The sequence below is a fragment of the Takifugu rubripes genome, chromosome 12 (assembly GCF_901000725.2).
Source record: "Takifugu rubripes chromosome 12, fTakRub1.2, whole genome shotgun sequence".
NCBI classification, from domain to species: Eukaryota; Metazoa; Chordata; class Actinopteri; order Tetraodontiformes; family Tetraodontidae; genus Takifugu; species Takifugu rubripes.
Genome location: NC_042296.1, coordinates 8043627 through 8058979, shown reverse-complemented (window position 1 = coordinate 8058979; position 15353 = coordinate 8043627). Strand labels below are relative to the sequence as shown.

At 49.0% G+C, this 15353-nt stretch overlaps 1 long non-coding RNA gene across 1 annotated transcript in view; it reads right to left on the bottom strand.

Annotated features, from left to right (window-relative positions):
• The window catches only part of LOC115251653 (uncharacterized), a 41197-nt gene that overhangs the window by 17182 nt on the left and 8662 nt on the right, over positions 1-15353 (bottom strand). The window contains exon 2 of the long non-coding RNA XR_003890167.1: positions 732-1114. This is a non-coding gene — a long non-coding RNA (uncharacterized lncRNA). The remainder of the gene's footprint in view (positions 1-731; positions 1115-15353) is intronic.

The following is a 15353-nucleotide window of genomic DNA, read 5'->3' as shown; positions in this document are numbered from 1 at the left end:
GGCGCAGACTGATCAAGGAAGGAGATGCCATCTGAACTCTTTTCAACTGCCTTTTCTTGTCATTGTTAGACTTCATTTGATAACGTTGCATATTTCATGTGTAAACTCGGTTCTGCCTCAGTCAGAGAGGTGAGATCACATTAACGTGCCGTGTTCTCTTCATCCTCCTCTCATCTGCAGCAACTGACTCTTCGGGCACGGGTTTCAAAACTTTTTGCACAGTTTGGAATATGAGAACACAGAATTTACTGAAACACTGAAGGAAACCTCAGCAAAAGAGAAGATGCTTGTTAATATTGTCTTGTTTTTATAAGATTAGTCCCCCTTTTAAAGCCACTCGGCTGGATTAGCTGCATTAATTCCTCTGAGGCAGATCCAGAAATGAGCTCAATCAAATGTTGAGGATGAGAAACAGCCATAAACCTAACTGGCGGTGGACAATCCTGAATTCACACGACCGTGTTACAAGAGAGGAGGAAGCCAACGAGATCGGCCGGAGGCAGTAAAACCCGATGAGCCGCTCACACAGGCGGAACGATTGCAGCCCAACACTCAGTTACTGACGGAGCGTCAGCAGGAAAAAGATGTGAAATAATTCTTCTAATCACTGATAATTGAATAAACTGGGAGAGTCCGTCAGTCTGTCTGACTGTCTGTCTGACTGACTGTCTGTCTGTCTGTCTGTCAGTCAGTCTGTCTGACTGACTGACTGTCTGACTGTCTGTACTCACCCACAGGAGACGGCGTGCTGCCGCTGCTGGACGGCTGCTGGATTTGCAGCCTCTGCGGTGACGGTGGCGGCAGCTGCGGCAGGGAGCTGATGATGGACGGGAACAGGAAGGGATACACCCCCGGTGAGTAGTGCCTGATTTGGACCAGCGGGGGGCTGCTGCGGGGCTGAGCACGGCTGGCGGTCTTCATCACAGCAAAGGGCCGATGGCGCGCTGAGCACGGAGCGAGCTGAGGTTTGGGGACGCTGGGAGGCCATCGGGCGAACCCTGGCAGAGGTTAGCGTGTCTGGAGCCGGCGTGGAACCACCTCAGCACTCCAGAGATGCATGGTGGAGCGTCCTGGTGTAACCCGGGTCAGAGGTCAGAGGTGTGGTTCGCTAACCCTGTAACACAGAGACACTACAGGTCAGTGTGGAGCTGGAGACGGAGCAGAGGACAAAAGCCCTGGTGCTGCGCAGAAGGTCCACATGAAGACGGCTTCAACCACAACCAGCAACACATTCATCATTTAGACAATCAGATCATGCAAGTTTCACCAACAGGTACAGTCCAGGAGCGTCCCGCTCTGCCTGCTGATGACTCTGGATGGAGGGGAGCCCACCGGGTTCCTCTGAGAGACTCTTGCAGCTACACTTGGTTTTTCATGTAGCACATCAGGCTAACATGGTTTGCGTTGCAACCAGGAAAGCTCAAGAGAGTAAAGTGAAAGATTTCAGCCTAATGATTCTACTCAAAGAGTGATGTTCATGATCCAACACCAGAGTCAACAGGTTCTGGTAATAAGATGCAAAAACAAGCTTAAACACAGAAGCTTTCCAAGAGGTTCTCAGTAAAAGCACCAGCTTATTAGGACGAGGAAATGAGACACTCGGAGGGGTATCCTGCATCTGAGTTCCTCTCAGAAAATAATGAGACTGTTTAGTTGGAGAACAAACATCAGCTCCAACTGCTGCAGGAAGCTGGAAGAAGGTGCCACTTAGATGAAGGTCTCCTGCTCCTGTTTACCACTCTCACTGCAGCTCCAGCACATTCAATGATCACCCCACACTTATAAAATGCTGCAGCTGATGGTTGGAGAGAGCGAGCATCAAAGGACCTTCAGCGTCTCCTGGAGGTGCAGCTTTTGGACTGCAGATTTCAGCTTAATGACGAGAACAGAGTGAAGTAGCAACACATGTGCAGAGGTGAAGAGTGGAGCTCTAATGGGAGGAAATGTTGAAGAGGCTGTAGGTGGAAACAGGAGGCTGGATTCTCCTGGGAATACGGGCTGGGATGCTGGTACTGAAACCCAAGTTTCTGCGGTCTGCTGCTGTTCGCCAGCTCGTCGCCGCGTCTTCTGCATCTTTTGGTCCAAACAATCTGCCTAAAGAAAACTTCACGTAGTTTGGAAACAGTAGGCGAAGCAGCGCAGGAATAATTCATGAACCTTAGTTTAAAAATACAACTCAGGCACGGCGACAGAGCAGCAAAAACAGGCAAGGTCATATAGAAATGACAGTGTGATGGAGGCGCTCCCTCTTTTCCAGGGTTCGTCTCTCCCGCTCCTCTCAGTCGGTTTCAGACGTTCACGCAGCAGCGAGAGAGGTCAGACGATAAAGTTCAATGACGCAAACGTCAGAGTGAGATTTCATTTCACCAGGCTCGTCTAAACGTTCCTGAGGTTTATTCTGAACCTGGAGCTAGATCCAAAATTCCAGGACACCATTTTGTGTCAGCTATCAAACAACATCAGCATGATGACAGAAACATCTGTGTGCGATCTTCTCAGATACCTGAGATGGACAACAAGCTCAGAAAAACCTGACCCAGGTTTCCGCCCAACCTGCTCAGCTATGCTAAGCTAACTGAACTGCTTGGCTGCATTTATCTGAACCGTGGTGACCGTGGGTCCGCTCCCCCCTCTTCTCTTCTCAGTCTCTCCTCCGTGGATCTGTGATGGATGGACGCTCCGGCCACGCCGACCCCTGACATCTGGATCACAGCCGTGATGACCGGGCCAAGTGGCGCTAACATGCCTCAGAGAAAGGTCAATAGAGCTGAATGGCGCTACAGATATCGACAGCGCCATCCGTCTGCAGGCAGCGGCGGGGGGAGGCGGGGGCTGAATGTACATCAGTCACGCTCAGATCAATTGCAAAATTATTTCTGCGTCATTTTCAGTTGCAGGGGAATCAAAGCGTGCAGCCTCGGCACCCTTCAGGTGCAAGATAAGACAGAGCCTCAGCTAATCAGACAAACCGCACAAACACATTAGCTTCATTATACATACAGCAGAGATGAGCCCCCACTCCCACCCCCCCACCCCTATGTGCATTATTCATATGCTACATGAAACTGGCTGCTTCAGTGCGGTCGGCGTGCGGGGGAGCCGCGTGTTTCATGTCGAGCAGCGAGCAGCTCCAGCTGGGAGTCTTGGGACCCGTTCTGAGTATCAGGTGGGTTGAAGACACGACAGCACAGCTCTGCTGATGAATGCACGCAGCCCTGGTCACACACAGGCAGCGGCGGAGAGACGTACACATGAAACAGTTCAAACACACACACGCGCAGCTCAAAACAGGCTGCTCACACTCATTACTGCTCACACTTTCCCCTGGAAACTAAGAGGAAGGAAAGGTGAAAGAGCGATAATCAGATACACGCAGACTCTTCAGAGAACTAGAATAATGATAGAAAAAGGTTGTTTTTCCACTAAAAAAAACCAACTGTTGGGCAGCGAAGGACGCAGGGATGACGAGAAAGTCAGAGTTTGATCAGTTGATGACCCAAACAGGACCCAGAGATCCAGGATCCACCACAGGAACTAATATTGAGATCACCAAATGAAAGACGCAGGCGAAGGTTGGAGCTGACGTCTCGCTGCAGCCGAGGAGAGGAGAGGAGAGGAGAGGAGAGGAGAGGAGAGGAGAGGAGAGGAGAGGAGAGGAGAGGAGAGGACGTGGGACGTGGGATGTATTCTGCAGCAGACTCACGTCTCCAAACACACCTCTGTGAGTGTGAGGTGTCCAAACGGAGACGGTTCCTGTGGGTGTGATTATCTCCACACAGCAGCGCAGAGAAAACGTCTGAAAGCTGCTCCTAATCATGCTAAGTGTGACGGAGCGCCGCGGCCGCTGGATGCCGGGCTCACAGGTACACACGTATGGCGGCGGCGATAACTTCTGAAGGATACACTGTTCCACGCCGTCGAGCGCTCCGTCACAGGTGTGATGGGTGGACGGACGTGCTGCAGATGTAAGCGCTCCCATAACGGACCCGTGTAAACTGCCTTTAAAGGGAGTTCAGGCAGGCGGGAAGCAAGAGGACGTAAAGAACATCGTTTCCAGTTTATACGTTTGTTGTCATATAAACGGGACAAACTCAGCAGCTTGAGGACCATAAATGTCATCTTTGGTGGATGGAAACGCTCTTCTTCACCAGGAGGATGGTTTGAACTGTGTGACAGTCCTTTAACTTTGGCCGTTTGCACTTGAAAGCTGAAACATTGTCCACTCTGAATACATCTAAAATCATTTTATGGTTATAGTTTATGTAGGAAGTATAAAAACACGCAGCTTAAAGCGACCAAAATGATCTGGTAATTGATGCCACCCGCAACAATACGGCATTTGTCCTTGGAGAACAGATGAAATACAGATGCTTTGAGACACATTTGGTTTTAAAAAAGTGACAGAACGTCACTTTCGATTTATTTGAAGCCAAGTTTAAAAAGACTGGCTCATTTTCAGCTTTAAGATGGCCCACATTAGGAACGCTAACTGATAGCTTGTCAGTTAGCTTCCCTAACTTTGTTCTCGTGCATCTGACTTTTTCCAAACCCGACCGGGCTTCAGCGTCGGACCCATCAGGACCCAGCAGACATGTTGGCAATGATTTCCCTAAATTCCCTTGGAGCTGCTCAGGGTTTCTGTCTGCTCGTGTTTGTGGTGGTAAAGTAACAATATGTGCTGGAATAAACTGGACTGAGCTACGTAAACAATGACACAGCGAGTAAATAGAGCCTAAAAATCTGCGGAAAGTCTCATTTTAATATGCTCTGAGTGCTGATCCTGATTCTCCAGCTTCAGCTCAGAGCATCAACATGACCAGAATAAAGGAAGGCCTGCTCCTGTCAGGATGCTGACATTTAATATTTTGAGCATTATATTCTCAGTCCAGCAGGGTCATTACATAATGGTGTAATTATGGGGTTTGCTATGAAAACCGGCTGAGGGAAGCGAGCTCTCCACTGAGATGCTAATAAAGAGCGCAGTGGAGTGTTAACACCAGCTCTGAAGGACGTAAGCCCCTTTCAGGTTTGAATGGAAACACTAAACTGCGAGCGCAGCTTCGTCCTCGGCTGTTTTCATAAACTCGCCGCCACCCCGAGCTGTCTGTCCCCTCACTGAGCCTGGAGCCGAGCCCGGCACAATATTGTTTCATTTCTCAGCACAGTTCCAGAGGAAAGCGGCCTTCTCTCCCTTTATTTCAGCTGTACGCAACAATAAATGAGCCCGATCCTTCACGTCCCGTCTGCACACCTGTTTTAGACCTTCACACCTCCAGGCAGTCAAGGCTCATCACCTCGTTTGTGTACGATGTGAGAGCCCCCCCCCCCCCCCCAGCCTCCTGGTGTCTGCTTTGCATGGAAGAGCCCGATCCTCAATAGCGCTGTTGTCCCGATTAAGCTCCATCCGTCCAATTAGCTCTGCCTGCTCGTGAGCTCCAGCAAAACATCCCCCAGTCTGAGAAAGTGTTTGGCTGATTCTTTCCTTCAGGGGGACGAATTAGAAGCAGATTATCGCCAAGGGAAGCAGGCTGAGGTAAACAGGTGACTCTGGCATCAACATCCCATCAGAGCAAACAAACACCAACCTTTCAGGTCGCCCTCGACCCGACCAGACGCTTCAGGAGGGGAGAGAAGGGAGCAGATTCCCACTGAACAGGAGCTGCGTTATTAATACTAATGAAGAATCTGGTCAGTGAATTTAAGAGACATGAAGTTCCTTGAACCTCAACCCCCCCTCCTCAGTGGGATGGTCAACATCTGGAGGACAAACGTTCCAGAGATTTTTAAATGCATCATAAAATCAATTTAACCCAAAAGCACAAAAATGATCTCACCAACATGTCAACAGTCTTTTACTGCAGATTCAGGCTCCACATCAGCAGAATCTCTCTCTCTCTCTCTCTCACACACACACACACACACACACACACACACACACACACACACACACACACACACACACACTCACACACACTTTGGGGAAATTAAAGCAATGTTAGAGTAGCTCGCTGAGCCGACTGTGACTAACATTTATGCTCAGACAGCATCTGTTTATTATCAGAGTATTAGCAACGATGGTAATAATAAGGTTTATAAAAGCAGCGTCTGATTCTGTGGCTCCATTTCCCAAACTCAGACCTGTTTTTTTCCGTTAATCCCCTGCAGGATCCACAAACAACACAAAGATCCTTGTTTATTCCATGTTTGTGCTGGCTTTTTTAGGGATTCTTCTGGATGTTTTGCATCTCTACGCGAGGCTCTTTTGTCCCTGCGGCTGCTAAACAACAACCAGGTTCCTTTACAAATATTTTATATGCAAATGATGACGGGATAAATAAGAAACACTTAACAGGACAAAGTTAATAATGAGATTATTTTTAGAGGGAATGCTGATAAAGTTTGAAAAGTTTAAGGTTTAAATATTTATGAATGTAAAACTGTTATTTATGACAGCTTTGTAATATTTATTTTTAGGGCTTTAGACTCTTTAATTGAGCCGTTGTCAGCGTGGGAGCTGGTTTACGTCCTATTTTGGGACATAACGGCGCTCATTAAGATGGATGCACAGACAGCAGGAAAGACTACAAACAAATCCTGGAAGCCAATATTCCTGCACAGGAACTTTCAGCAGGAACTCCATGTTGCAGAGATGAAGAGCTTTTTAAGGTTCCACCTGCCTGCAGCTGTGGACGATACTGCATTCTTCTATCTGTGAGAGCGCTTGTGCTCCGAGACAGACAGAGAACGATCAGGTCTTTGTGAGAACATCTGGCACAGATGAAATGATCAGATTTGACTGGAACATCAGTACAGCGGAGGAGATGCACAGAATGTATAGATCCCACTAATCTGAGGGGCTCCAATCAGAGGAGAAATAATTGTTTGACAACTCCCGTGAAAAGCAGCTGAAATGCTGCAAGGTGATTTTATTGACCAGGAGAGAGAGGGATGTGGCCACTGCACTGATGACATTAGGCAAGACATTTGCAAAGTGAATCCCAGCCAGCAGAGGGATGTTTTAGTTCCGTTGTTTTTTTGTTTTTATTTGGATTGATGATGGAATTCAGAGGGAGGGGTCTATGCTCGTTACTGCCTCTCGCCACTAGGGGGCGACCATCATGATTTGGGCGCATGTGTTCATGATAATTCTCCTGCTTTACGACTCCGATCTAACATTTTTTAGATGCAGTTTGTGATTCTGAACTTCACAAATGTGTCTGTTACATCTGGAGTCAGTCAGCCTCAGATCCATGTCAGGAAGTGCAAAATGCAGATGTTCTACAAGCCGAACAGCTGTTCCACGTCATTTATTTCAATAATACATTTAAACAAATTCAAGGTCAACTTTAACAACAACATCTGTGGACTATTCGCATTGAGAGTCATGCAGGAAACGCGAGTGAAAAAGTCCGTCCTCCAATGCTCCTGCAGGAGACCCCATGTTCACACATCTTTGTTGCAGTAACGACATTAGTGGTAATCATGCAGCACATCCGTCAAACCGAGTGAAAAGCTCCCGGATCAACGACACCCTCGCTGCTCCCCTTTAAACAGATGTCACGCCAGTTATCTAAATACGTGCAGGATGTCCTCAGTTCATTAGAATTATTTGCTTCATGATAATTCCATCTGTCTCTCTTGGTTCTTTGAGTTTGTTGAGTCATTTTCATGCCTCATTTATGATCTGCAGGCAGCTGCAAAGCCCCCGAAAATCCTCTCATTCTGTCAGCGAGTGACTCACCGACTCGACAGCACACTTCATTTGGTGATCATCGCGGCCATCATTATAGGCCAAACAAACAAGCGCCGCAGTGAAATGGATTAGATATGCAGGGAAAACTGGGCCAAGTGGGGGTGGGGGGCGCTGTGATGAAGCAAAACAGCAAACGGAGAACAGGGGAAACGTCCTCTGAAGATGTCAGCATGGAGGAATTAGAGGCAAAGACAAGTCCATCGGTTCTGATTCTGCATGGAGACGAAGACAACAGGAAGTGGTTCAGATCAACGGCTCCTGTGAGGGAGGAAGAACTGCCATCAAGCACGGAAAAGCACAGGGTCGCCCGACTGTCACGCCTCTCCCTCCGTCTCCGTCTTTCATGTCGTTTGCTTCCTTTCCGTCCTCGTTTCCTCTGATGCCAGAAGTGCGCAATTCACGCAGGAGCTGTGAGGAGAGCGGCACCAGAGCGAGTGGCACAACAACACAACGAGCAGGCGGCAGAAGGAGATTAACATACAACAGATGAGAGAAAAGGAGCTGCATTCATCAGAGGCTCGGGTTTTACAGCAGCCGACAAGCTACAGACACACCCATCCTCCACGCCGGGCCGGTGGCGGCGGCGTGATCAACACGCTGGTTTTGTAAAGATTTTTACACAGGCAAACCTCGGTTACCAAAACTGATTACAGGAAGCAGCTCAGCCTCAGGCTGTCCGGCTGCCTGGTCCGTAAACTTTCATTCTGGTTTTCTTGCGTTATAAACCCTATTTTCACTGATCAGCTCCGACCAGAACGCGTGCTGGTCACTTCCTGCCCGCAGCATCAGTTACGTTTCTGCCTCAGACATTAAGCTCATCGTGTGCGTCACTTCAGGGTCAATTCTAAAGTTTAAATCTCTCATTTCCAACCATTCTAAGCAGAAGCACGTCGGAGCGGTTGGGATGTCACATCATGATTATTTGATCAGCTCATGTCGACAAAAATCACATCAAAGACATGAAAGCACGATGTTGCCTCCAGGTGAGAGAATAGTTTTAATAATTCACAATAAAGCTGCATTAAACAAGAAAAACAAACACACTTTGCTGTTCAAATCTGGAATGTGGATCTCTGCTCAGTGCACACCCTGCCGGTGGTGGAGGGGGTGAAGAAGAAGAAGAGGAGGCAGCAGCAGAAGGAGCCTCTGAAGGATGAGCGGCGCAGGTGAAGCATGCAAATGTTGCGGGAAGCAAACAGCTTCATCGCTCTGGTTTTTGTCCAGGAATCTGGCACGTGCAGCTCCGCCGCTCCAGCCCACTGACTCATAATCCATGTCGTCTTTCATTTAGCGGCTACAGCAGTTGGCTTATTGCGATATGGAAATAAGAGCTGATCAAAGCTCTCCTCCCCTGGATGAGCTCCTCATCCGTCTCTCCGAGGACTCCCAGCCTGCCAAGAGCCGCAGCTCCTAATACAGACGTTTCAGCCCTACCAGCCGCCGTCATTAAAATTTCATCCTGACACTCGTACGTTCCTGCGAGCCCAGCAGGCTCCGCTGCACCCACCTGACTCAGGCTGGCTCCTCCTGACGGAGCAGAGATGGTGGATTTAGGACGGCTGAGTGGGAGAGTGAAGGTCTGAATCACCGATCACAGATGGCAGCATCCACTCCTGACAAGGTGCTGCTGCTGTTTACACCAGGAGAGAGAGGATGGATGGATGGACTGGTCAGACTGGGACAACCTCAGCAGTCCAGGTGAAGGTCCCACACCTGCAGTTCATCCTTCAATAACTGTTTTATCTAAATTTCGACCACAATGATGCTCTTTTGTGGCAGCAGCTGCTGCAGAATTTCTTTTTTAGAAGGCATCAAAATTCTGAAGAGACCGACTGTTTTAACAACTAAATCCTGCGGCAGCAAAAACTCACAATTCCCTTTTCAACAGTTTTCACCGTCGTTGTTGTTGGGGGGGGGTCTGCTTTGATTAAAACTACCTCTATGCAAATTGTGTGTGTGTGTGGGGGGGGGGAGGGGGGTCAGCACTGCTACACCCTTGTGATTGTATTTCCATCTCTGCCCCTGTAGTTCTTCAGGCATTCGGGCGCCGCTGCTCCTATTGTCATTCAGCAGCAGTGTCAGGACGGGGGTGGGGGGGGTATCGGGGGGATGTGTCATCTGCCAAAACTGTGTTCTAGTACGATTCAGCCCGTTTAACCAACTTGACTGGAAACAATTGATTTTGTCCATTTTCACAGAGAGCAGCAGGAGGCTGAAGCAGTGGAGGGGCCTGAGAAAAAGAACGTTAAAGAAAGAAAGCTCTGTCCCCCCAACCCAGCCGAGTCAGGTGTGTGTGTGTGTGTGTGTGCGTGTGTGTGTGAGATCAGTCAGACCATCAGAACCACCTGGTTCACAGGGAGAGCTGTGAGGGGTGGACTCGGGACAAGAAGATCTCTACAGGTCTCTACAGTAGATCCTGCGGATCCCAGGACGTCAGGTTGTTGCAGACAATCAGAGCCATGACCCACCCAGCCGAGCGAACCGGGTCACAACCCGCAACCAGAACCGGCTCTGGAACTGGGTTTTCGCTTCACAAACGGTGGAGTAAACTCAGCGACCACAGACCTCAGAAAGGTCGCCGAAACGTCATTTATAAAGTAGCGCCGCGGCGCCATTCAACATCACGCGCACGAGGCGGGGGAGCGATACTCATTATGAGCCGCGTCAGAGCGGCGAGAGAATCAATGCAACATGAAACGTTCCGGGAGGAAAATGATGAACGCGCCTCCTGGAGACATCTATACAGCCCAGCGAGTGACGGCGACGCCGTCGATGCTCCATCAGCAGCAGCCGTGCGCTCGCTGCGCTGCCCGATTTAATCTGCATGAGCACTGATGGCGCTCCATTGTGCAATCCTTCATTAAATGGCAATAACAGGTTATCTGGTAATGATTTCCCCTCCTGTAAATGGATGTTTCTTTGTCCGGCGAAGGTCTCTCTGGAATAACATCCACACAATGCCGGGCATTGTCCTGCAGGGTGGAGGCGCGCCATTGCGTACGAAGCGTTGATGTTTTTAAAGAGCATGTGGGAGCGCGTGACTGATTTGTGGGGTCTGCGTGGAAAAGCAAACAGAAAACAAAGATGTGAACTTCCTCGGTCAACTGGGCCGTCTGCACAGTCATGAGATCTTTGTGACCTTGAGCACCGAGTCAGTGTTTCCAGGTCAGCGGCCAAACACCCGCTTGACACCGTTTAGCGCGCCAGAACGTGTTTTCTTTGACCCACAAGCATATTTTCTGACAGGTGTCAGAAACTTTTTCTTCTCATTATAGATCCAAAAGTATGAAAGACTCATTTTTCCTGTCAAAACAGCACAGTTATTATAAATTTTAACTACTAATCGCTTTAGCTGAAACATTTTATTTAGCAATGAAAGACCAAAACAGGAGAAGTTGTGAACAAAAAGAAGAGATTTCCTTTAGTTCGTTGCTGCTTTGGCTCTGATAAAGTGAGCAGCACTGAGAAGTGAAGTCAAGCGCGGCTCCAGCTCTTGATGGTGGGATAATCAGCCTCCAATCCCTCTCCTCTTTGATAGAGACCTGCGGCCCCGGGGCCTTGATCCAGTCTAAGAACACTCATTAAAACTGCAGCCGAGTCCGGTCGGGCTCCAGCACATCACGTCCTTCTCAAACTCCAGCTGGAGAGGGTCCACGGGGACCCCAGCCGAGATTATGCGTTTGATTCAGCGCTGCTTTGTCCTGCTAAACGACCTTAAACTTTGTGTCTTTTATTGTGAAGGGAAATGATTGTGATGTTGTAAATCTTTGAAATCCACCAACATCTTCCCGCCAGCCTTTAAACAACAAACAGGACACGTGGTGCTGAATTTGTTCTGCTCTTCTATTCTGGCTCCATAAGCAACAAACTGAAGGTTCTGAAGAAGCTGCCGTGATAATAACCTCCACAGTAAATGTTCTTAACTACATTCTACCACATTTGAATTAAACAGCCCAATTTCCTGTTTCGATGATCCACCGCGACTCATCGGCTACGCTAAACAGGATCACTCGGAATAAAACCCATGGAGAAAGGCCCGGTTTACCCGGAGCTCGTTTGTGCTCTCATATTCATGCGTTGCAGCGGACGACAGGAGCACGAGGTCCAGCTGAGCGCTGGATCTTCAGCAGCAGCCGGGATCCCGTCTGCAGCCCCATCCGCTCCTTCGCTGCAGCAGCTGCAGCTGCAGCTTACGTCCCACTAGAATATTATGAAACTGACCTCATTTCCCAGGCTCGCTGCAGGCTGCGATATGGCTCCTTTGTACTTTTCATTTTAGTCTAAATAATTGATTCAGCCCTGCTTTCCCACAAAATACCAGCCAGTGATGGACCCGGAGCTCCCGCTGTGATGAATTCAAATGGATAAATATGTAATAGCTGTTGTCTCAACCTAGTCCCAAACTCTTCCAAAATCCAATTTCTGTTCATATTAGAGGAGCGCCGCATCCATCCATCCAGACAACTTCCAGTTTTATTTCAGTGATTCATAATTCAAGAAGAGAACCGATGCTCATGTTTCCGGACACGCTGGCCCGACCAGACTCCCTCACCCAGGCCCAAACGCAAACACCATCCAGAGCAGACAGACAGAGCACCTCGGGACTGTTCCACATTCTGTTTGACACCTCCGGTCTAGAACTGGAGCCCAGAGTGTGATGAAAGATTCAGAGCGGGATCCGGGCTGCGAGAGCGGCGGCTGCTCCTGTGATAAGGGCCCTCCTCCTCTAATTAAAGCCTGTAAGCCGCCGCTGGAGCAGCCTGCAGTGAGAAAGTGCTGGGACGGCTCTTTGAGGGAGCCGCTGAAATATTAAGACGCTGCTGACAAATGGAGGCTCAGGTGAGCGCTGGGCTGTCAGCCTCTCTCTCCCATCATGCCTTGCTGCGAGGGCTTACCGCTGAAGCAGGCCGAAGGGCTCTCAGCCGGGCTCGACACTTAAACAGCCACGCTGGGGTAAAACGGATCCTTTCCTGCCTCCATCACAGCAGAATCTTCCTGTTCAGCATAAAACCAGCCTGAACAGGTGGGAACGTTCGTGCAAAGATACAGGTCATCAAAAACTGATCTGAGATCTGCAAAGGACAGAACGCGGACACGCGTAATGAACAACCTTCCGTTTTATTAACGTATCAGGAGCCACAACTCCGGGACTTTTGAAACCTGTTATTCTATTTTCAGCGTAATCACCCCATTAACTATTCATTAGTTCATTTTAGAGTCTGAGCCACAGGTCCAACAGCAGCTAATGCGCAGGCTGGCAACATTTCTACAAAGAAGGTCGGAGTCGCTGGAGGTTTGACGGCTGGGCCTCGTCCACGGTTCTCCAGGCTGAAGACATTAACTGAAGGCGCGATTAAGTCCACACATTAGCAGCGGCGTGAGCGAGCACGCATGCAGCAGGCATAAGTGGCGCGGCAGCACCGTTAGCTCCAGGCTAATCCTGCTAATGCGCGCGTGGAAATAGGAGCGCGTTGTTGTTTTTGACCAAGGATTCAAACGGGGAACTTTCAAGGTCTTCGTTTTTACTGCTGAACTTTGTTGCTGACTTTAGTTTGCGGATCTCTAAAATAATCCATGTGTTTATCTTTCAGCTGCACATCATTCCGAGCCCGTTCGGAGTTCCCCCTGATGAAGAAATACTTCAGTTACACATGAAAAAGCTGCAGCCTCGGGGAGTTTCTGGATGCTTTTGCATTTTTTAGCTCTTTCAGGAGACAGAAGTCGGAGCCACTTGGAATATCTGCAGCTTTGTGAAACCATAAACTCATAAATCCTTTTGTTTGTATTTTGCTTCTTTTATTTTCTGTTTATTTTCCACCGTGCCCTCGATGTGTCAAGTGAGAAAATGTGCCCGGGTGAATCCAGTGAATACATTTCTGAGAACTCCTGGGAGGGATTGGAGGAACAAATTCCCGGGTGTGGAACAGCGGGAAATTTCTGTGAACTTGTGTCTACCTCCTGCTGAACTTCATCTCACTTATTTACTTTCATATTCAGCATCGAACATCTTAAACAAAAGCCTATTCGTCTATGCGCAGCCGGAATTACAGTTTTTCCAAAGTATTCCTCATTTTGCCACCTTAATATTAATGTACCCATGAAAAAAGGGACTAAATCTGTCACACCCCCCAACATCAACCCCAACACTTCTTTATTTCAGCCTCCATTAATCTCTTCCCCTCTTTCTCTGTCTCTTATCTCTTTTCCTTCACCACTGACCCGCGTTTCACTCCGGCTGGAAGATTCCCATTAACAGGAACTGAATCTTTACAGTCTTTGAAACTCTACTCGCCAGGCTCAGAAATTAGGCCGTTTAAAAAGGCTTCTAAAAACACTGTGTAGTCCAGAACGGAATGTCAGCGATGGCTTCCACATGTGCTGAAGGCAGATCAAAAGATTTTCCAACTGCAGGGAATCAAATCAGTTATGGTGGTTTATATGGAACCGTATTAAAAGTCCTGATAGGGAGTCCTGAGCTGTGGCTCAGGTGATCACAGGTGCGTGTGTGTGTGTGTGTGAGAGAGAGGGGGGGGGGGGGGGGAGAGGGGAGAGAGAGGGAGAGGGAGAGGGGGAGAGGGAGAGAGAGGGAGAGAGAGAGGGAGAGAGAGAGGAGAGAGAGGGAGAGAGAGGGGGAGAGAGAGGGAGAGAGAGAGGGGGAGAGGGAGAGAGAGGGAGAGAGAGGGAGAGAGAGAGAGGGAGAGGGAGAGAGAGAGGGGGAGAGGGAGAGAGGTAGAGAGAGGGAGAGGGAGAGGGAGAGAGAGGAGGGGGAGAGGGAGAGAGAGGGAGAGAGGTAGAGAGAGGGAGAGGGAGAGGGGAGAGCAGCACAACTGCTGCTGCGATGAACACAAGTGTTCTCTAACAATGACTGAAGCTGCATGTTTTTCCTCCCTGAAGCCTCCTGAGGGAAAATTTGAGATGGAGCATCAGAACAAGATTGCAGCTGATAATCAGTCTGATAACGAACAATAAATGAGTCCAGAATTTTGTCCATTTATGACAGGTGTCGACAAAAGACATCACATAACTCCTGTACTGGTGTCTCTTCATTGGCTGCCCAAAAAATTTAGAATAATTTTTAAAATCTTCTTCTGACCTATGAGGTCCTCAGAGGCCAGCTCCATCCTACCTGGAGGAGCTAATGACGCCTTATATTCCCAATAGACCGCTCCGCTCTCAGAATGCTGGTCTACTTGCGGTTCCCAGAGTCTCTAGAGGTAGAATGGGGGGCCGAGCATTTAGCTACCAGTGCCCCCTGCTGCTGGGGTCCAGAAACATGATCACCTGACAGACCTCTGTCACCCCACTGGGTCATGGTCTCCTCTCCTCTCCTCTCCTCTCCTCTCCTCTCCTCTCCTCTCCTCTCCTCTCCTCTCCTCTCCTCTCCTCTCCTCTCTCTCTACCCAGCTCCCCCATCAGCAGGAGGGTCCCCCTACATGAGCCTGGTCCTGCTCAAGGTTTCTTCCTGTTAAAGGGGAGTTTTTCCTGCCACTGTTGCTTGTCTGGGGTCAGGCCCTGGGATTCTGGAAAGTGCCTAGATTGATTGATTATGTGAAATCTGAGTAGAGAGCATCAGAACTGGGTTGAAAATGAGCTTTGGAAC